Raw genomic sequence first — 22,063 nt, 5'->3', positions numbered from 1 at the left:
TAACTGGAAATTCCACTTGTTTGTCCTGTTTAGCCAATGAAACAGATACCCAATATCTGACTTAGATTCTTTGAAACATATGAACTGCATGCCTTTTTCAAATGTGTGGTCACTGGTGACATGGCAAGTGTAAACAAATATTTAAATTATGTTCATCTGTTAAATTTATGTGCCATTTCATGTCTACATTTGTAATTATAAAACAATAGAGAAATTATTTGGAATTTAATTGAAGAAATGTTGAAATGCTCATAAGGGAAGATTATAACTTCATTTTATCTTGTAATATAGTAAATATTTACACAATGACTCTATATTTATATAATCAACAATATTTTTTACATATTATGTTTTATTTTGAAAGTCAACAAATCAATGAATAAAATGCAAAAAAAGAAACACAGGAAGAGTTTTCTTTTAGTATAGTGGTTGAAACATTAAAACATTAGACTCCCTGAATCTGATAGCTGCTTTTGACACATGACTTCAACCTCATGGTAATGACCACACTGAAGGCAGTGGCAACAACTGGAGAAATTTTGTTTGGGACACCCATTTGGGAAATATGGGTTGAGTTCCTACTTCCTGGGCCTCAACTGTAGACATTACAGTCATGTGGTGATTAACCAACAGATACGGGATAACAGTTCCCACTTGTCCTGTGACTCTCCTGTCCCTCTCTCTGGCCAAAAACAACCACAAAAACAAATACAGGAGCACAAATGAATAAATGAGAAGCTGGAATAATAAAACTTTAAGAGATTGTCGCTGGATCTCTGCTGCTTAGTCTATGGGGATGATTATAGGCACATAGTGCACCCCAGTCTCTCTTCTCTGTCATTGGACAAGCTGTGATGGGACTTCTTTGAAAAGAACTCAAATGTGATTCACAGCCTATCTGCCAGTCACACTTGGTGAATGTGACCTGTGGCAAAGCTTCAAGCCTATGTGCTGTACTGGACTCATGGCCTACCTGCCTGTGACCTGAAGGCATATGTGACAGCTGTGCCAGTCAAATGTGAACTGCCACTTGCTTGGAGGGTCTAGAAAGATAAACATGTCCTTGAGCCAGTTACACTGTCATTTCTTAGGTGAAAAACTGTCAGGGAATGTTCTTCTGTCTTCCCCTTTCTGAGTCTATGTAAGTTTGTGCTTGTTTTACAATTACCTGACATGCTCGATAAGGAGGCTGGTGTGTCCAGAAGGACACAATTGCCTTACCCCCTCAGTGGTTCCAAGGCCTTCTGGCAGGAAAACCCACAAGAAGAAACACTGCCAATTCTTGCATTATTGTTATTAATAACTTTTGCACTCTCATGTGGTAATTCCAGTAACTAAATATGCATCAACATTTTTTTTTATTTACCTTACTTATTCTAACAGATGCAGTACTATAATACTTGAAAGTGCATCAGTACAAGAAGAGACAAACGAGACAGTTGTAGGTTAGTTTTGATACTGATGATATGTGTAAGATAGCTTAGCTTCCCTGTAAAAATATCATAACATCTTTATTGTTTTTTAAGATTTATTTTATTTTTATTGGAAAGTCAGATATACAATCAGGAGGAGAGACAGAGAAGAAGATTTTCTGTCTGATGATTCACTCACCAAGTGAACACAATGGCCGACGCTGCTCCCGAAGCCAGGAGCCGGAGCCAGGGGCTTTTTAGGGTCTCCCATGCAGGTGTAGAGTCCCAAGGCTTTGGGCCATCCTTGATTGCTTTCCCAGGCCACAAGCAGGGAGCTGGATGGGAAGTGGGGCTGCCAGGATTAGAACTGGTGTACATATGGGATCCCGGTGTGTTCAAGGAGAAGACTTTAGCCATTAGGCCACTGCCCCAGGCCCATTCTAACATCTTTAAAGGAAGACATCTGGTTAATTATTTTAAAAAGATATTTTGAGACTAAAATCATCTTTTTTTCTTGCTGACCTTTTAAACTCACATTCTCTTTAAGACTCTAATTGCCAAAAAATAAATTCATTTAAAGAAAAGTGATTCCTTTTTAACTTAAGTGATTTAGTACAGTTAAATAACACTTAAAATGCTCAAAATATTATAAGGCACATCACTTAAGGAATTCAAATAAATCCATAAAGTGCTAAGCTTATGAGATTTGCAAAATTAACTTTGTAATTACTGTGTATCACAAAACACAGTGCTGATAGGCATTTTCCAAATGAATGAAGCTCAATTTAAGAAATGAGCACCATGCACAGCAGAATATCAAGTGGTAATTTTGGCATCACCTAATCTAGCTTGAATGGAGGAGTAAGAAAATAAATATGCAAAATATTTGTTCCAAATTCATGCAATTTTTCCTTATCTGTTTGAATATTTTCTTAAAATATCTACAATTGTTAGAGTAACTTTACAAAATAATTTATTCTTTGAATGACAACAAAAATATTTTTTCAATGTTTATTTTTAGTGGAAATGAGACACAAAAATGTCTTTAAACATATTTTCCCAAGTTTCATTAGGATATCATTAAAAGCAGAGAATATAAGTAACAATACAGTTTAATAATAGTTTTCTTTATAATTATTTATTGAATCCTGTAATATGCATAAAGCAAGCACATTATTATTGATTTTAAAATATACACCTTATGTGTTGGATTTAAAATTTTTGTTACTGATTATATTTCTATTATTATTCAGTTCTACTTATCTGAAAAAAAGAAAATCAGCATTTTAATACTTAGAGTATTAAGTACTATGTTCATGGTGTTATATAGAAAATATATTTGCTAATGTTCTAACAAATAATATCTTTCCAAATTTAATTACATGCAGTTTAAATTGAATATTTATAGCAGCTATGTTAGTTAATAACATTATTTTGCAGAATCCTAACTTACTTTTCCAGGATTTATTTTGAACATTCTGAAAAAGCCATACAAAAAAATGTCCCATTGATATTCTAGTTATTTTGCCTTCTAATCAGTAAATTTAACTTTATATTTTACCTTTAAAACACAACCTCTAATTTTAAAGTTGTTCTCTCTTTTAAAAATGCTAAAATGTATTCTGATTTAAAAAATTGACATAAAGTTGCATGTATTTCTCATGTGCAACATGATATTTTAAAATATATGTGTCTATACATATATATAAATGATTATTGTTTGGCTAATTAACATGCGGATTACCTAAGTAAGTTATCAAAACCTTTGCATCTTAAAAAGATATTGCACTGGATTGGGTTAAGGTTGTCATCTTTAGTGTCCTGGGGACATTATTCAGTAGTTAATAAATAAAACAGTGACTCTCTGCTTGGCTGGCTTTTGGAAAAGCAGGATGAGGAACTCGAAACTCAGCCACTCCATCTCCAGTCCTCTTAATCCTGGCCAACATGGCGGCCTTGGATGCTCTCTTCCGGTCATAAGCCAGGCCCAGAGCAGCCATGCAGTCGCTGAAGAATGTGGTGAGGTTGATGTGCCAGTGGTCCTCGCTGCTGGAGTAGTCAGAGCAAAAGGAGTGGTGGTAGTTGTGGAAGCCCTCACCCACAGCTCCCATAGAAACCAGGATATTCTCTCGGGATTGAATGTTCTTATCATACAGACGACTTTCATACATGTGGGCAGCTCTGTTCACCAGCCAGGAGACATGGAGCACTAAAGCATAACACAGGAAAGTGGCCACATACAAGTTGCGTTGAAAAGTTTCACCCCAGAAACACCAGGGCACAAACATGGGCAGGATGAAGCACATCAGCAGGACAGCAAGTTTGTAGTACTGTCTCTGGAACATCACCAGTTGCTCAGCTTTGAGGTCAGACAGGTAAAGCAGCCAGCCCGTCTCCTTGACTGCTGGGTGTTTGCACACTAGCAGTCAGCCCGCGTGAGAGAAGCAGCAGCCACGTCTGGAGTTACGGGGTTCAGCGTCAGTTTCTGAGAACTTGTGGTGGGCGCGGTGCTCCTGGGCCCATTCAAACACATCATTCTAAAAAGCCATGGTGTTGACAATCAGGAAGAGTCTCAGGGACAGCTGGGCTTTGTAAGGCTTGTGACTCCACAGACGGTGTGCTCCTGCTGTGATGGCCAGGGCACTAAGTAATAGAATATCCCCCAGAGCCAGGTGTGGAACTTGCAACTGGGCACCAAGGTGATCCCATACAGGGCTCCGCTGTGTAGCAGAGCCATGAGGATGATGTTTCTCCAGACGTACTGGAGCTTGGCCCTGGGGCTCTCCTCGTCCAGGTAGCTGGGGTCATAGATGTCATCTTTGAACTCAGGACGGATATCTTCCTGGGCAGGCAGGGGATTCTTCCCCAGCTTGTCCTCTCCACCCTGGGGGAGCCTGGAGTGGGGTGTGGTGACAGTAGCGGTTGTGATTGTGTAGGAGCTGTGGTTGTTCTTTAAGTATATGTACACTACATGATCTGGCAAAAATCACTACGACTCAGATGAGACAACCAACAGTTATCATGAGACAAGCATAACTGATGTGTTATTATTTTCAGACATGTACTGGAAGAATGCAAGAGCACCTGCGACATGCTATAAAGCTCCTTTCCTTCTGGAACAGCAGTAATCTAAGACCACCTACCCACCTACCCTTAAATTCCTTAAGACTTTCTCTTTACTTCCTTGAGTTTACGTACTTAAACCTGCTTAGATGCTATAATCATGATGAACGGTGTGGAGAGTTTTCGGGTTTAGTAGGAACATAAGTAGTAACATAAGTTAATTTTTCACTAGCTGAAATAAGTGTCATTTATCAGCCACAACGGCTGTTGATAAGCTGTATTAATCTCAAGTCTACAAACTCCAAATTAATCGAAAGCATTCGTAGAACAGAGGGGAGGGTACTGGGAGAGAAGAGAAACGGATTTATTTGATGTTTGTGATCTCATGTGCATGTTCTTATTGCTCGTCCTTCATTTTATAAAGTGAAATCCATTTTGACATTGAAGCAAGACGCTTTCCACTAGGCAATAATTACCTTGAAATGTGTTGTCTTTAGAAAAAGTGTTACAGGATGAATAGAAGGAGCTGTAGAATTAAGCAATCTTAAGACAATGTTCCTTTCTAAGTTCCTTCTGTATTTGAAATGAGGCTTAACAGATGCGAAGTTGCAAAGAAATGTTCTCAAAATAGAAATATGCAAATTTTGTGACTGAAACAGTAATTCATTTTCTTAGGAGAAATCATTTGCTAGGTTTAAATCATATTGTTCTATGTGTCCCTTCAAAGCTGCCAATGCTTATTGGTTATCCTTGGGTTCAGGAATATTTCTAAAATATCAGAAAATATGGGTTAATTAATACAGTTTACCAGTATTAACCCCCCCCCCACACACACACACATACACTCACACAGAGTCAGAATCAAGATAAAAAAAATAAATTAAACAGCATGACATCTTCACTGTCTCTACATCATTCAGTATTCTGGTGCACCGGGGCACAGGTTTTGTAAGCACTTGTCTATGGCTTGATTCTCATGGAGGGATCCCTTCCTGCCCTGTGCACCTGTTTCCATGGTCTAGGAAGAAAATGTGCAGTAGTCAGCATGATGTCAGTCTAGGCAATCTCCTGCTTCTAGGAGATGACTGGAAGTCTGAGTACAGCGCATCTGAGGGCCCACCAGTGCATTCTCCCTGTTCCTTAACCCATCATAGTAGTTCTAGATAACAATAGTCATTCTTAGGAAATTATGGGATTAAGCATAATTAATATTGCTATTAATTTGACTAGCATCTGCCCTGAAGACTATAATGAGGAATATAAAACAAATTGGACACACTTTCCTGATTTTTTTTTATTTATCTAGTTTAAACTAGTCTAAAAATTAGAGTTTATAAACAGTATCAATGCATTTTTATTCACACTACCAGTCAGATGGGAAAACAAATGAAAATTACCTTATCTTTAACACAACTCATCCACACCTTGAGCCACCTATTACAACAATTCATTGGGGGAAAAGAAAGAAAAACATCAAATTTTTATCATGGTATAAAAATTTGCTGAAATACTTATTCTTTTCATGCTTCTATATTTGAGAAATAAGCGACTTTAAAAACCTATGGAGAATTCATTTTATGAAAAGCATTTGAAAAACTGATGAAAAAAGTAGCATTTCACTTAATTTCTGCACACATTTTGAGTTACACTTGCATGCAACATTTTTTTTTCCACTAGCTTTATTCTCTGTTTTGGAATAGTATCTGGACATATTAGGAAGGGGGTTTTTATGAGCTATTGGATTTGAAGGGAAGAATGACTTGACCTCATTAAGTCACATTACCATCTGTCAAACTCTGAGGCATAATGGGTGCAATGATATACCCAGTTGTTAGTCTGTTTTCACCTACAAATCTCCCCCAAAGAATCCTGAAGTCTAAAGTTTTCTGTTACAGAGTTCATCATCACTCTTGGCATCATTAGTGTTTCCTATTGTCAATCACACAACTTTTGTGTTTAATTTTAGGTTCTCTTCCTTGGTACCACAAAACATAGGGCCCAGAGACCCCTCATGTGGACCACCGTTGAAATGTCATTGTATAATTGGTCACGTTAATGTGCTATAGGTTCCTGGGTCATTCTAGCCCAGCCATCACTATCAGAGACCCAAGTGGGTGTGAAATATGAACTTAGTTCATTCACTTACTCACACTCTATAACATCAGTGCTGCCATGGCATTCAATATGCAGGGTAGAAAATCTATGTGTCAACTGCTATTTTCATGTTTAATGTGACAGAGAATCACTTCTTTTTTCTGAGAAATATCTAAAAGCATTTTTTCATACAATTCTCCTTCTATGGTTTCCCCATTTCCATACAGATTGGAACACTTCAGTCATAGAATTCAATGAAATACTAACATTTTGCAGGTATTTTTGAGTTGAAAAACTGAGCATTGACCCGATAATGTAAATTATTTTTATCTGATAGAATAGCTCAGTTAATAAAAATAATTAATTGGTACAGGATTTAAGAGATGATGCAATGTAGTGCAATCATTGTACATTAAGAATAAATAAATATGTAAGAGATCACGTCCAAAGAGAAGTAGGCAATAGGGATAAAATTTACATCTTATTACTACAAAATGATGGTAAGCATTTGAAAACATTTATGTTATATTTGTATTTTCAACTAATTGCATGAACAATGGAAATGAATATTTTTAAGAAATATCACATAATGCTCATTAATCATAATTCTTTTTTTAAAGATTTATTTATTTATTGGAAAGTCAGATATACAGAGAGGAAGATCTTCTGTCCAATAATTCACTCCCCAAGTGAGTGCAACGGCCGATGCTATGCCGATCCAAAACCAGGATCCAGGAACTTCTTCCAGGTCTCCCACACGGGTGCAGGGTCCCAAGGTTTTGGGCTGTCCTTGACTGCTTTCCCAGGCCACAAGCGGGGAGGTGGATGGGAAGTAGAGCTGCCGGGATTAGAACCGGCGCCCATATGGGATCCCGGGCGTTCAAGGTGAGGACTTTAGCCGCTAGGCTACACTGTTGGGCCCAGATCATAATTCTAAAATATATATTTCTGGGCCCGGCGCGGTGGCGCAAGTGGTTAAGGTCCTCACCTTGCACGCCCAGGATCCCATATGGGTGCCAGTTCTATCCCTGGCAGCCCCGCTTCCCTTCCAGCTCCCTGCCTGTGGCCCTGGAAAACAGTCAAGGATGGCCCAAGGCTTTGGGAACCTGCACCCGCTTGGGAGACCCGGAAGAGGCTCCTGGCTTTGGACCGGCATAGCATAGGCCGTTGTGCTCACTTGGGGAGTGAATCATCTGACGGAAGATCTTCCTCTCTGTCTCTCCTCTCTGTATATCCGCCTTTCCAATAAAAAATAATAAAAATAAATCTTTAAAATATATATTTCTGTCTTTGTTATTAGTTATTAGGTATTTAATGAGATTATTCTTGTGAAACTCAGAACACTGATTAGTGAGGGTCAATGCCATTGATTATATCAAAAACCAATCCCATGTATTTCCTGGGGCTAAGAAACAAGCTTAACTTTCAGTAATGTTTGAGAATCCACAGCTTTCTATTCAACCTTGCACTACTCTGTAATCTCCTATTTCAGTCTCTGTGGGGAAGATCTCGCCTTCCTAGTGTCCAGGCTTCCAACAGCTATTTCTTCACTGAGATGCTTTGTGATTTTCATGTTGATGATGTAAATGTTCATGGAAGTAGCAATGACAACGTTTTGGTATGTTCCAGTTCTGGTGCATCCTGTGCTGAAGAACCCAGCTCAGGGAAAGAAGCATACCCAAGAGGCAAAGGATGGCTTAGCTGCTTCAGGGACACCACCCCCTGCTATCCTGGAGTGGATATCATCAGATGGATCCCAAGGTGATGCTTCGCATCACTTGCTGAGTAAACAGATTTCTCAATAGCTCAAATTTTCAGGGACATTTTAATCTACATATGCATCTTCCTAAAGCCAGCAAGCCAATAACTATGACTTCTCTTTTTTGCACAAGGCCTTTATGGACTACATGGCAAGTCACAAGCATTTGCCAATCTCTCTCACAGGGAAAGGGCTTTGGCTGCAGCGGGGCTTGCCATTCTTGGATTATTTGAACCTTGGGATTCTTTTCATATACTAAAAATAATATATGCATACACACACATACATATATATATATAATTATCAATAAAAATCACATTCATGTTGTCAGTATTTGGACTTTTTTGATTCAATGTTCATTATACTCATAAATCTCTTAGTACTACTAAGAGCTATTTAAATCCATAATTGTTTCATTTGAGCTCAGCATGGCGACCACTTAAAAGGGTTTTTTAAGGTGTCCGTACTGCTCTAGTGGATAATAAACTGTTTGCAATATTGTGATAGCATGATGAGACTGGCTCTTGAGCTTAGAATGATTGCATCTTAGCTCAGCATGAATGCTATGTTGATGCTTTATATTTTATGACTTGAAAAGAAGAAATAATAAATTAAAATAGCAATTGAAACCCAATATATCATTTCAGGTTTCAAACCATGGGTGTTCTATGTGCCTTAAATACAAAGTGCTAACAGAAATTCATTTTAGGTGGATAAAGAATGATGTAATATGAATATGTCTTATAGTAGGAAATAACAGTAATTTATGATTCTATAAGTCAAAATTGCTGTTTTAATTGCATATTAAGTAATTTACTGATTTTTCAGTTAAACATATTTTCCGTGTTGACAGCAGTTCCAAAGTACTTTATTTTAATATTTTTCAAGGAAATTCCAAGAAAGCATGTTAATGAAAAATATATGCAATACATTAAAACAAAAATAATAAGGCTAGTATTTTGTGGTGAGTATAAGTTGGTTCAAATCTTGGTGCATTAATCTAAATTATTTTATTATACACTACAATGTGATTGTCAAGCCAATAAATATTTCAAAATATACTTCACTTAACTAGGCATAGAAAAGTGATTGTCAGTACAACTTCTGTTCATAGGATGAAAATAATGGACAGTATAAAGAAATATTATTTTATTTCCAGTTTTTTTTAACATTTATCCCTAATTTTATAGGTGGCTTTTATCTTGCATAAATATTGTTCAAAATAGCACATCTAAGGATCATTTGTAAGGTCCAGCAATTGATGACAAAATCTTTCAATTTCTGCTTGCTTTGGAAATCTTTATTTCACATGCACATAAAAATAAAGTTCTATTGGCTACAGTAAACTGGGTTCGCAGGGTGTTTCTTTTGGACTTGAAATAGACCTCTATTTTCTCTTTTGGTCTACAGGGTTTCTGATGGTAAATCAATTATAAATCTGAATGGAGATTCTTAATCGATCACTGTATAAAAATATTTTATTTTTATAGGAAAGGCAAATATACAGGGAGGAGGAGAAACATAGAGGAAGACTGTCAGTCTGTTGATTGAACCCCAAGTGTCTGCAACAGCCGGAATTGAGCCAATGTGAAACTAGGAACTAGGAGCCTCTTCTGGATCTCCCTCACTGGTGAGGAGTCCCCAGGCTTTAAACCATCCTCGACTGCTTTACCAGACCACAAGCAGGGAGCTGGATGGGAACCGGGGCGGCTGGGTCTAGAACCGGCACCCATATGGGACCCTGGTTTATTCAAGACAAGGACTTTAGCCACAACACTATCATGCCTGGCCCTAATTGATCACTCCTTTTGTGCACATTTTAGAATCTTGATATTTAACAGTGAAAATTTTAAATATATTATATCATAGTAAAACTCTTTTTTTAAAAAATATGTATTTTGTCACTCATTGGCAAAATTGATGCTTTTAAAATTACTTCCATTCTGGGATGTACCAGAGTGGGCTAGATTCCAGCACACACTGGTGCTCATGAGAGCGACGAAGGGTGTAGTTGGGCTGGGCTAGGTCTCAGCTTCTGTTGACCCCAGAGGAGCTGTGTCCAGGTGGAGACCAGATATGGCTTGGCTCTAGCTCCCAAAAGCAATAACCAGAATTTGTGTGAACCAGTTAGGCAAGGTCACTCTTCCTGCTATGAATGGAGGTGACCAAGTCAACCCAGGCCAAGGACCTACCAAGTGTGTGCAAGAGCTGCTTGGCAGGAGATGAGATAGAGCTGATTGGGGCAATTCCTTTATCAGGAGGCAGTACCTGTAAGCAAGATCCAGAACCCAGGCAAAGAGCATCTCAGACCAGGCCAGGTTATACTACCTACTGGCATATGTGTAGCTTAAGCCTGGGGTGGGCCAAGCTGAGCCAGTTCATAATACCACTGACAAATCTGAGAACAAGGACAGGGTAAACGACAGACTGGATCAGGCTATAGCACCAGCCAGTAAAATTGGAGTCAGGAATAGGGGCTGGTTAGGAAGGGTTGGACAGCTGTACCCACCTGCATGAATTGGAACTTGGGATAGACCAAGCTGGACAGCCTGCATCACCCACTGGCAAATGCTGAGATGAGATGGCCATGACATACTGGACTGCAGTGCCTATCAGCACACGAGTGAGACCTGATTTGGGGTGGGGACACTAGAGGTGATTCAAACCCAGTGGGCGAGTTCTGGGGAACCCCCCACTCCAGTGCCACTGCTCCAGCTAGTGAACATGAGAGCTGGTATTGGGGACAGACTAGATTCAGCAGGGTTATAACGCCTGTTGGACGGCATTTTAGCTGGTTTAGAAGGATAACCAGTCTGGGCTAATGCAGATGGGACGCCTTAATGCATATATAAGCCAGAGTAAGTGCAAGCTGATTGTGCTTTGCTTTGCTACAGCATCAGCTGGCAAGTACCGGGACAGGGGCAGATTACATTTAACTAGACTGCAGAACGACCTGGAAAGTGCAAGATCCAGGACTAGGAGTGGACCCGGTAAAGAAATAGTGGGCACATCTCTAATGGGCTACAGTTCCCATTGGCAAGCATGAGAACCAGGACTAGGGGTAGGCCTGGTTGGATTGTCACTGGGAACTGTTAGCATGAGTGTGGGATTGAGGGTGGAATTAGTTGGGATGAGTTAGGCTTCAAGGCCCAATTAGGTATATGAGAGCTGAATTGGAGGTCGGACAGACTGGACCAAGCCGCTGAATGTGCTGGCAGGCACAGATACCAGAGCTGGGGGCCAACCCAGAGGGGATTATTGGGGAAGGAAACTCTGACTGGGCTGCAGCTCCTGATGGTGTATATGAGGGCCAACTGTGTGGAGGACAGGATTGGATGGGTCACAGCACTCATTTGTTTGCATAAGAAGTGGAGCTGGTGATAGATATGACCAAGCGATTGTAATTACCACCGTGAAAGTGGGTTGATGTGGGTGACCAAATGAACTGGACCCTATACAGGTGGACACACACACAAGAGATGGGGGGTTTGAGATCAGCCTTGGATGAGATTACCGCTGGACTCATAGCTCCAACCATGGGGAGAGGGGCAGGACCTGTGGTAAGACAATGGAATGCATTTGTCAAAACTGATTCTCTTCAGTAGGTTAATAGAGCAGTGGACAGCAATTCCCAAGGCACATGGAGAATATTGGAGGCTGCGGACAACACCTGGTACCACAGGAAGGAGGGCAGAACAAAATGATCAACTACCGCAGTGAAGCACAGTAGCAAATATCTGAACAGAGACAGACGTAGATGCTGTTGTTACCCAATGGAACTTGAAAGGATGTTCTCATCCTTGTATCTACAAAATTGACATCATCTCAGAACTATCAGGACAGCTTGAACAGAATCCTTGAGGAATGTTTCTCATTGGGAACTTTGGGATGACATCAGGTAGTCATTCCCCTTTCCCGAGTCCTTAGGCGGTTGGAGGCTTGGTGAGGCTTTGCGCCTTATTTCCCCCTTTCACCCAGATTCAGAATGGAAGAGAAAATGTGGAGACAAAGGTCTTACCATTTTTCCATAATCCTTGACTTTTTCCACTCTAATCAATTATGTAAACATCACCAAAAATAAGCAAACACATACATATGCAAATGTAAATAAAATAGCTTCCATGATGTTTGTTGTGTATGATTAAATGCATCATGAGATATTAGATGTGAAAAATATGATGTAAATTTTTTATGCAGAACTCTTTTATATCCTTGATCATGTTATGAACACAAATATTTCATTTGCCAACAGTCTATTGTTCATTACTATTTTGTACTCGGAAATCAGTCCTTCAATTTGCCCAGATTTTACCTTTCTTTAAACATTCGCTATAACACCTCACCTTTGCTATTAATTAAACTATTTGGGTTATATAATTATTATGGACTCCAATGTATTAGTAGTAGTAATAAACATACAGAGAAAACATTAGAACTATGTTTATTCTTTTAAAACTAGCTCTTCATGTTCACACTCGGCTTATTATCCTTGCAGTAAGAGAAAGTGTGTTTTTGTTATATCATGTTCACAACATTTCCAATTGTCTATTATATGCGATTTTTCAGAATACTTAATGTGACACATTGTTAAGATTAAAGTAATCATGTATTTCAAATGCAAGTAAATGACAGGTAAAATGCATTAAAGAATTGCTCAGAGAGCAACATAGTCAGTGAACGATGTCAACAACATTCTTTCTGCATGTAAGAACACAGAAGTTGTTTATTACTACTGACCTTTTCTTTATACTTTATACGCTTAGGGTGATATCATTGCAGTTTTGAGTGTTTTTAGAATTCAAGCTACCATCATTTTTAAGGGGTAAGAACGCCCAAATCATATTTTGTCATAATTCTCTGTGCTTTGTAAGTCATCCTAAAAAACGGTGTCTAATTTATGAAGAACTTTAAGGTAAGAGAAATGTATACTCATCTAATCTTTGTTCATGGCAGTGTGTTTAATTTAGTTTATAAAGGGTTCACTTTGTTGTTTGTGACCCAAAATGCACCAATTATTGCTTTCTGTTAAGCGTTGTTCCTTTTCCTGACATTTCCAATATTTTTGAGCTTCAATTTTGATGTTATAAATTCTAGGACCTCTGATTCTATACATTTTTAATTCCAGATTTATGTTTTTCACTAAAATACACTCAGTAGAAAAAAATATTATTTTGTATTTAAATAAATGGTGCTTCACCAAATCATGCAAACATTTGTAGACAGTAGACTAAGGAAAAGAATGGCTTGACTTTTAATGACTTAAATTTCTGTTTCTCCATAGCTTGCTATATAAAACAGCATGTTCATAAGATTCATGGAATATACTTTCTTCAAATATGTACATGAGAAAAAGTTTTTGGCAATGAAGTATCTGTTTTCTTTTGTAAAAATATTTGAGAGCTGAAAAGACAGGGACAAAAAAAGATGGAAAAAGAAACACTGTATTCCCATTTGTTGCTAAATGAACCAAATACAGAGATGCTAGGAACTCAGTTCAGATCTCTTCAGTGATGCCAGTATACATCCAACCTGTTTGGCTTGCATTAGCAGAAATCTGAAGTTTAAAGTTAATCTGGGACTTCTACTGGAGTTAGAGGATGACAGCAGTACCCCTGTTAACATGTTAAAAGCTAGGCCAAAGCCAAGCACAAAATAAACACTTCTTTCATTTCCATGAATCCTTTGAACTATTTTAATATATAATGCCACTATGTTTTAGGAATAAAACTCTATGTTTTTATGTGTGTTTTATTCCTGCAACAACAACAACAACAAAAATGACAACAAAAACTAACATCCAAACGTAGAAAATTCCAATGGAGTTTAGAGTATGTCACTTACTTTCTGGAATAAAACATAGTAATCAAAAGAAAGATTCATAATTAGAGCTATATAAAATACTGAAAAGCTACATATCAGTTCTTGGACTGCTACAGCTATCTTTTGGGGATTTTGTTGATTTTTTTTTTCACATAACACTTTTTCTTATGTAAATGTAGATAATTTTTATATTCTTTAAAATCTGAATGCCATTTTATTTTTCTTGCTTTGTGTCTTTTAGTAGAACTTCCACTTCTCACACATGAGTGGCAGGAGCTATAATCTTGGGTATTTTTTTTCTTTCACTGGTATATAAGCAGGGAGTTCTATCAACACAGGTGTGGTCAGTACGAGTCAAATGGGATGCTGGCATTTGCAGGCTGTGATTTATTTACTGTACCACAACACTGGTTAGCTGACAGCAATTCATCATCAAAGGATGTTGAACATTGTCAGTTCTTTGTTTTCTTCATACCTACTTATTTATTTATTATTTCCTTTCCTCTGCATTTGGATTTAGCCTGTTCCTGTTTATGTAGTTCTTACTGCATGAAGTTTGACACTGATTTAAAATGATTCTTCTAATGTGAGCATTTAGAACTATAAATTTCCTTGGGTTAATGATCTTTGGGCTATCCCATATACACACATGTACACCTATATGTGTGTGTGCATATATATATACATATATATATATACACAGAGAGATATGTAGTGTCAATAATATTCACCCGAATAAGTAACAAATAACATGGAATTAAATGATCTTCTTCAGCTCTGCACAATTAAATGATCTTTCTCACTCTGTATTCATTTCACAATACACATCAATGCTTTGCTGCTTTTCCTCATGTAAATATCTCTATAATTCTTCAGTTTTCTGTATTTTTGGTATCTTCTCTGTAGAGGAAGTGCTGATGTAGGGTTGGAATCTTCTTAGAAACCAATGGATAGAAATGCGTGTTTTACCATTAATGAAGAGTCTGCCGTATTTTCATTGAGACGTACAAGTTTCCTCTGTGGATTTAAGCGGTATGTTCTTTCAACAAGTTTGTTAGAATTAACACCAGTCGGGCCCAGCGCGGTGGCGCAAGTGGTTAAAGGTCCTCGCCTTGCACGCCCGGGATCCCATATGGGCGTCGGTTCTAATCCTGGCAGCCCCGCTTCCCTTCCAGCTCCCTGCTTGTGGCCTGGGAAAGCAGTCAAGGACGGCCCAGAGCTTTGGGAACCTGCACCCGCGTGGGAGATCCGGAAGAGGCTCCTGGCTTCGGACCGGCATAGTATTGGCCCGTTGCGCTCACTTGGGGAGTGAATCATCGGATGGAAGATCTTCCTCTCTGTCTCTCCTCTCTGTATATCTGCCTTTCCAATGAAAAAATAATAAAAATAAATCTTTAAAAAAAAAAGAATTAACATCAGTCACAAAATGTTCGGAAGTGTATGACAATCATCTGTGATGGTAATGGCCATTTCAACAATTTAAAAGGTGGATATTTCCGGAAAGCAGAAGTCTGTAGCCTGTGTGTTCTCTTAATTCCAAACCATGGGTCGATTCTTTCTCCAGGAGATCTCTCACAGTTGTGAAGCTGCCCTCCAGGGCTAGCGCTAGTTCTGTGATTAAGTCTTAACGATGCTGCAGTCAAGATCACAGTTTCACACTAGAGAATCAACTACTTTAAGATCACAGCTAATGCAATACTGAGAAGTATTTTTGCCTTCTATTAGTAGCTTCATACTGAAGTTATTGGAGAACATATGTTGTATGATTTTCACTTCTTTTACATTTGTTCACAATTATGTTATTATATATGGCTGTCAAATTTCAAGCGTTATTTTTTAAATGCACAAGTTGTTGATGCTCAGTAGTGTGTTATTTATTTCTTGTTTGTATGTACACATATACATACCATATACATTTATAATGTTCATAATTTACTGATAAATTTTAACACTACATAATGTCCTTTATCTCGCAAACCAATTTTTGACAAAAATCTGTTTTTTCCACGTTGATACATCTAATCTTGCTCAATTTTGATTGCAGTTTTTCTATTGTATAAGTAAACTTCAACAATTACAAATAAGGAAAACATGCAGAAATATTCACTATTTAATAGCTTGTTGAAATATTCAAAGGAATAAGTTTCTAGACATAAAGTAATTAACAAAATATGACATGACCTATATGTGTAATTAATTCATTGTTGATACGTCTTAATTGTAAGAAACACACAGTTGACATTTACCATATAAACTACCATGCTATTTATATCAATTAGCTCATATATCAAATGTCAATTCACAGTTTAAGAAATAATTGCTGTGAAATTGATTTGTTAGACTACTATTTAATCATTAATACATTGAAAATAATTACAATGATGATAAAATATAAAATTTAGTAAACATTGTTTATGTGTTCTAAATTGTCGATGGTGAAATCATTTTCTTAATGTATATGCACCAGAGGCAAAATTTGTTTTTTTCACTAAGGCCTATCATTTAAGTTGTAAATTTTCACTACACAGCAAAGAACAGAAGGAAGGGAAGAGAAAGAAATATAAAAAGGAAGGGAGAGAGAAAGACAGAGATCTCCCATCTGCTGCTATACTTTCCAGAAAGCCACAATTGCCAGCAGTGATCCAACTATAAAATAGAAGCATTTCGTGAGATAAGAACTAGGTCACAATTGGAACCAAACGGGTCTTCAATATGTGCTCATACAAGATGCTACTATCACAGGTTGGCTTAACCTGAACACCTGCCTGTTATTTCAGTTTTAAAGAGCAAGTATCTCATTGAGAGTATTGTAGAATGTTTAAATTATTCATGGAATTGATAGATCATGTAAACTCTTATGAATTCTTTAAGCTCATGGTATGTATTTTCATAATGACAGCTGTTCTAAGGATATTTAGAACATGATTTTTAAAATAAGCTGGAACTAAAAGGTAAGATTACATTGAAATATTATCTTATGAGAAGCAAACTTTAACTTTGGATTCAATTTATAACTCTTCCCCTGCATGTTACTTTTGGCCTAAAATACACACATTCTGCACTCAGAAAGAGATTTAATTGAATCTATTCCCTGCAAGAAATATGAATATCAACTCAAAGTGATATAGATATAAAAATGCTTATGTTTTGTCTTATATGTCAGGTTACATATGGCTTAAAAATGCTGCAGTGTCAAATATGGATTTTTCTTGTTCGTATCTTGCTTTGGTGCTCATCTGAATTTAAGAAATATTGAGAGAACTTCTCAAAATATATGCTTTTCTTAATTCAAATTCATATTGTTTTAAAATTTACGTATTTATAGTGTAAAGGCAGATAAGAAGAGATTAAGAGATACTCAAGGAAAGACCTTTTGTTAGTTGGTTCATGCTTCAAGTGGCTGCAACTGCCACTGGAGCTAAGCTGAACAGAAGCCAGGAGCCAGGAGCTTCCTCCCACATGAGTGCAGGGCCCCAAATCATTGGGTCATCCTCTACTGCATTCTCAGGCCAAGAACAAGGGGCTGGATGGGATCTGAAGGAGCTTGGACATGAACTGATGCCTATATGGAATCCCAGTGCATGCAACATGAGAATTTAACCACTAGGCTATTACACAGGTTCACATTTTGCTAACAGCTGATAGAAGTGTAATGGATTGAGTAAGTAAACAGTAGCAAGAAATTTCCACCTCTGAAGGCTAGTGACACAGATTAGGTAACACATTCACGTTTATGAAAAATAAGTCTCATATTTGAGTCATTGGATAAAATATTCTCATTAAATATGCCAGTGCAATGTGTCCCACTTTGCTATTTCCAGAAACAATAAAATGAATTTCTAACTAGAACAAAATAAAATACTAAGCAAAACTGAAAATTCCTTGATTACGTCAATGGAGATAAATGGCATGGGTGTAAGCTTTGTTAGTTAGAAACTGTGGGAAAGCTTCCCACACAAATGCAGTACAGATTTAGGGGGGTAGGACACTCAGCATGTTCCAAGAACAAGGGTGGGTTGCTTTGTTTTTCATTTGTTTTTGCTTCACAAATGGATGGCGTTGGAAGTATATGAGAAGATTAAATTATTTGTTTGAAAGCTTTCAATAGGCAAGTGTATGATATAATTTGAATATTTGTTGCATGCATGTAAATTAATATTTCATAAAAATATTATGCCAGAAATTAAATATCATAATATATCCAGGTATAAGAGCTGCCAAAATAACACTCAATATACATTCACAAAGAACTTATTTGAAAGTAAAAGGAATAATAAAGCTATAAATATGGGTGAATTAATCATTTTTGCACTAGTGCAACTCAAAATCTGGAAAATTACAAAAAATTGTTAAAACCGTAAACTATAAAATAACAGAAATAGTCATACAACATGATGCTTGGGGAATCTCTGTTCAAAAGTAGAAAGATACAGAAGCATGGAATGATTCTGTATGTCTGAGACAAGATATAATGCCAGGTCGCTGCCACACAACGCTTCACACAAAGCATACACACACACACCCCTCCTCAAGAACAAAATGAAATAAATAAATAAACTCTCTTGAGTTTGGGGAGGGGTGGGGCAAATCCCAGTGCCTATAACACTGTGTCACACAATGCAATATAATTAAATAAATAAACAATTACATGTCCTCAAGAATGAATGAAATTCTATAACAAACCAAATCTAATAAATGGTGATATACTGATATTCTAAAGTAGACCACATGTTTGTATTATTAAGTATTGATTTTAATGTTGAATATTAAGTTTAAGATTACAAGTCAGTGGAAAACAGTGTGTTAATCAACAAGTATAAATAAAACATACAATCTAAGGGTAAATTAAGTATATCTGATGATCCAGGGAGTGGTGGCAAATTTCTCCATCTTTTAATGTCTTGTTCCTTTTCTTCTTAAATGTTTTGTATTATTCATCATAGAGGTCTTTCACATCTTCCTTTAGGTTTGTCCCAGGGTAATTAAGAGTTTTCTCTGCTTTTTTTAAAGGTAGCTGTATCTACAAGCTCACACTCGGCCACACAGTTGCTTGTATTTACATGGATCAATGACTTATGTTCATTGATTTTGTATCCTGCAAACTTTTTAAGTTCTCTTAGAAGTACAAACTCTCTCAGCTTTTATAGTCTTTTGGCTCTTCAATGTATAGAATCATTACATCTGTGAACAGGAATACTTTTAATTTCTCACTTTTGATTGTAATTCCTTTAATATCTTTTTCATGCCCAAAGCTCTAGTAAGAATTTCAATACTATGTTGAATAGCAGTGATGAAAGTAGACACTCTTATCTAGTTACAATCATAGTGGAAAAGCTGCCACTATTTCCCCATTCAGTATTATGCTGGCATTGTCTTTTTACACATTGTTTTAATTGTGTTGTAGAATGCTTAAAAATAACCTCAGCAACTCACTGACAACAAAAACACAAACAACACTGTTAAGACATGGGCCAAGGAAAAGAGAAGGAATGTGTCAAACAAATTCAAATGCCTAATAGACATATAAAAAAAAAATACATAGGATACAGGTCCCAAGCTCTCAGGGATATACAATCAAAATCACATTGAGATTTTACTTAAATCCAGTGAGAATTGCCTGCATTCAGAAATCTATTAAAAACACCTGCTACATGGTTGTGGAAAAGAAAGGTATCTAACTCCACTGTTGGAAATGTCAGCTAGTGAAGCCATTATGGAATTCAGCATGAAGTGTAATAATATAACTGAAAATCAATCTACATCATGGCCCAGCTATCTACCAGAAAAAGTTAGAGCTGACTATGAGAAAGTAATCTGCAACCCTATATTTATTGCAGCACCATCCACAATAGTAGAGGTTTGGAAACTATCTAAATGTTCATTAGTTGAAGAATGGATAATGAAACTGTGGTGGATCCACTCCATGGAATATTATACAACCATTAAAAGAAATGAAATCCTACCATTTGCAATAAAATGGTCCCAATTGATGACCACTGTGCTCAATGAAATAAGCCAATCCCCACATGACCAGTATCACATGTTATCTTTAATATGATGCACATTTATGCAAAAACAAAACAAATAGTTATTTAGGTATACAGAGATTATCAATATATTCTGATAGATGAATTATAAAATGGAGACCAGCCTTTCAGGAAGTGAAGATATGTTGTATGCATCTCTACTCCCAAATGAAAGGAAGACCTCCAATGAAACTTCTACATTAAAGGTTGATAATACGATACTAAATTTTCTACCATGGCATGTATCTAATTCGATGATACATTTAATTAGCAAAATGTTAGACTTGTAATGGTTACTGTAGAATTATGCAGTTCTAATATTATGTGGGGAAAGTAGATGGGGAGCTGGAAGGAAGAGGAAGAGGAGGAGGAGGGGAGAAACCTTATACCTATAATATCATGTAACAAAGAATAAAACAATAATAATAGCAGTAGTAGCAAATAATTTATAAAATAATTGTTTTTTCAAGGTACAAGTGAAAGAAGAGCAACATCATTGACTGAAATCAAACATATAACAGATTAAGAAAACTCAAATGCTGAAAGTGGCAAGAAAATTCCAAATCAGAGACTAAATTTAAAACATGAAGTCTGGTGTCTAACATGGTAGCAGCTAAAGTCCTCCTCTGGCACACAGGGAATCCCATGTGGGTACCAGTTCCTGTCATGTCTGTTCCCATCCAGGACCTTGCTTGTGGCATGGGAAAGCAGTGAAGATAGCCCAAACCTTGGGACCCTGCACCCATGTGGGAGACGCAGAAGATCCTGATTTGAGAATGTTTCACTTCTGGTCATTGCAGCCACTTGGGGAATGAACCAGTTGCTTCTGTTCATAAAAAAAAAAATGAATTTAGAAGCAAAACAGACCATTTTAGGCACAAATATATGACAGTAGGGAGGTAGAGACATCCAATAACTGTTACCAAAACACTGTCAGAAATGACAAGTTGAGGTCCACTGTACTATAGAGAGACTACAGTTAAAAATAATGTGCAGAAGGGCAGTGAGATGGCTCCAGTGTGCTTTGTTTTACAGAGCATGTATGTCAAAATATTATCCTTTCTACCATAAAAGAATATAAGCATTTCATATTAATAGAAATATTTATAAAATAGAACAATAAAAATGCAAATACTTCACTTTTGACATAATTAAATTATTTTAAAGGAATTTATAAAAAATAATTTAAAAGTTTCTATTTCCTTTTAAAATGTTGTTATAAGTTTTTGCTAGAACATACATATATTTTTGTTTTAACTCAGCATGTTATAATGTTACAAGTCATGCTACTTTGCTTAACTAAATACATATATTTTCGTTGCTTCTCACAAGAAGATGTCCCTTAACATTGAACTAAAGACATGATTATGTAAAAAAAAATGTAATAAGATAGAAACTGAATAATGGAGAAAATGAAAAAATACTATTTCAGATGATTAACAGGATGATTTGCATACAAACCTAACAAATTACTAAAACTGCCATTTTTGTTTAATACATTTACAGTGTTTTTGTTTCTCAGTGAATAGTGTTATAAAATTAACATCGTTTTAATCTGGATGAATACTAGCAAAATTAACAAGACCAGATTGATCGATTCTATTATCAATCCATGCTATTCATTCTGAGCTTTTGTTCTTAACAAATGAATATAATTTCGAATCGGTCCTGCAGAATTTTTTCAAAAAAGAACTTTTCAAAAATGTTTAAGTAGTTCACACATCAAGAATTCAGAAATTACAAAAGAGTTTAAGGCAAAGCATGTCAACAATCTTCTCTCCTAACTCCACCATTTTGTTTTTTAAAGGCAATGGCTTTTCCATTCCAAGCTTGTGTGTGACATATATACTTCAATGGGTACATTCTAGGATTCATCCTGAGCAGACACC

General features: G+C 36.8%; 1 pseudogene; it reads right to left on the bottom strand.

The window, feature by feature from the left end:
- Positions 1–622: 622 nt before the first annotated feature.
- On the bottom strand, positions 623–5,893 carry LOC121147516 (annotated as a pseudogene).
- Between the last annotated feature and the right edge of the window lie 16,170 nt (positions 5,894–22,063).

Source organism: Ochotona curzoniae, unplaced genomic scaffold (genome assembly GCF_017591425.1).
Source record: "Ochotona curzoniae isolate NIBS_2020 unplaced genomic scaffold, NIBS_Ocur_1.0 scaffold_4506, whole genome shotgun sequence".
Lineage (NCBI taxonomy): Eukaryota > Metazoa > Chordata > Mammalia > Lagomorpha > Ochotonidae > Ochotona > Ochotona curzoniae.
The sequence above is the reverse complement of the archived record's forward strand: the minus strand, read 5'-3'. Positions and strand labels throughout refer to the sequence as shown.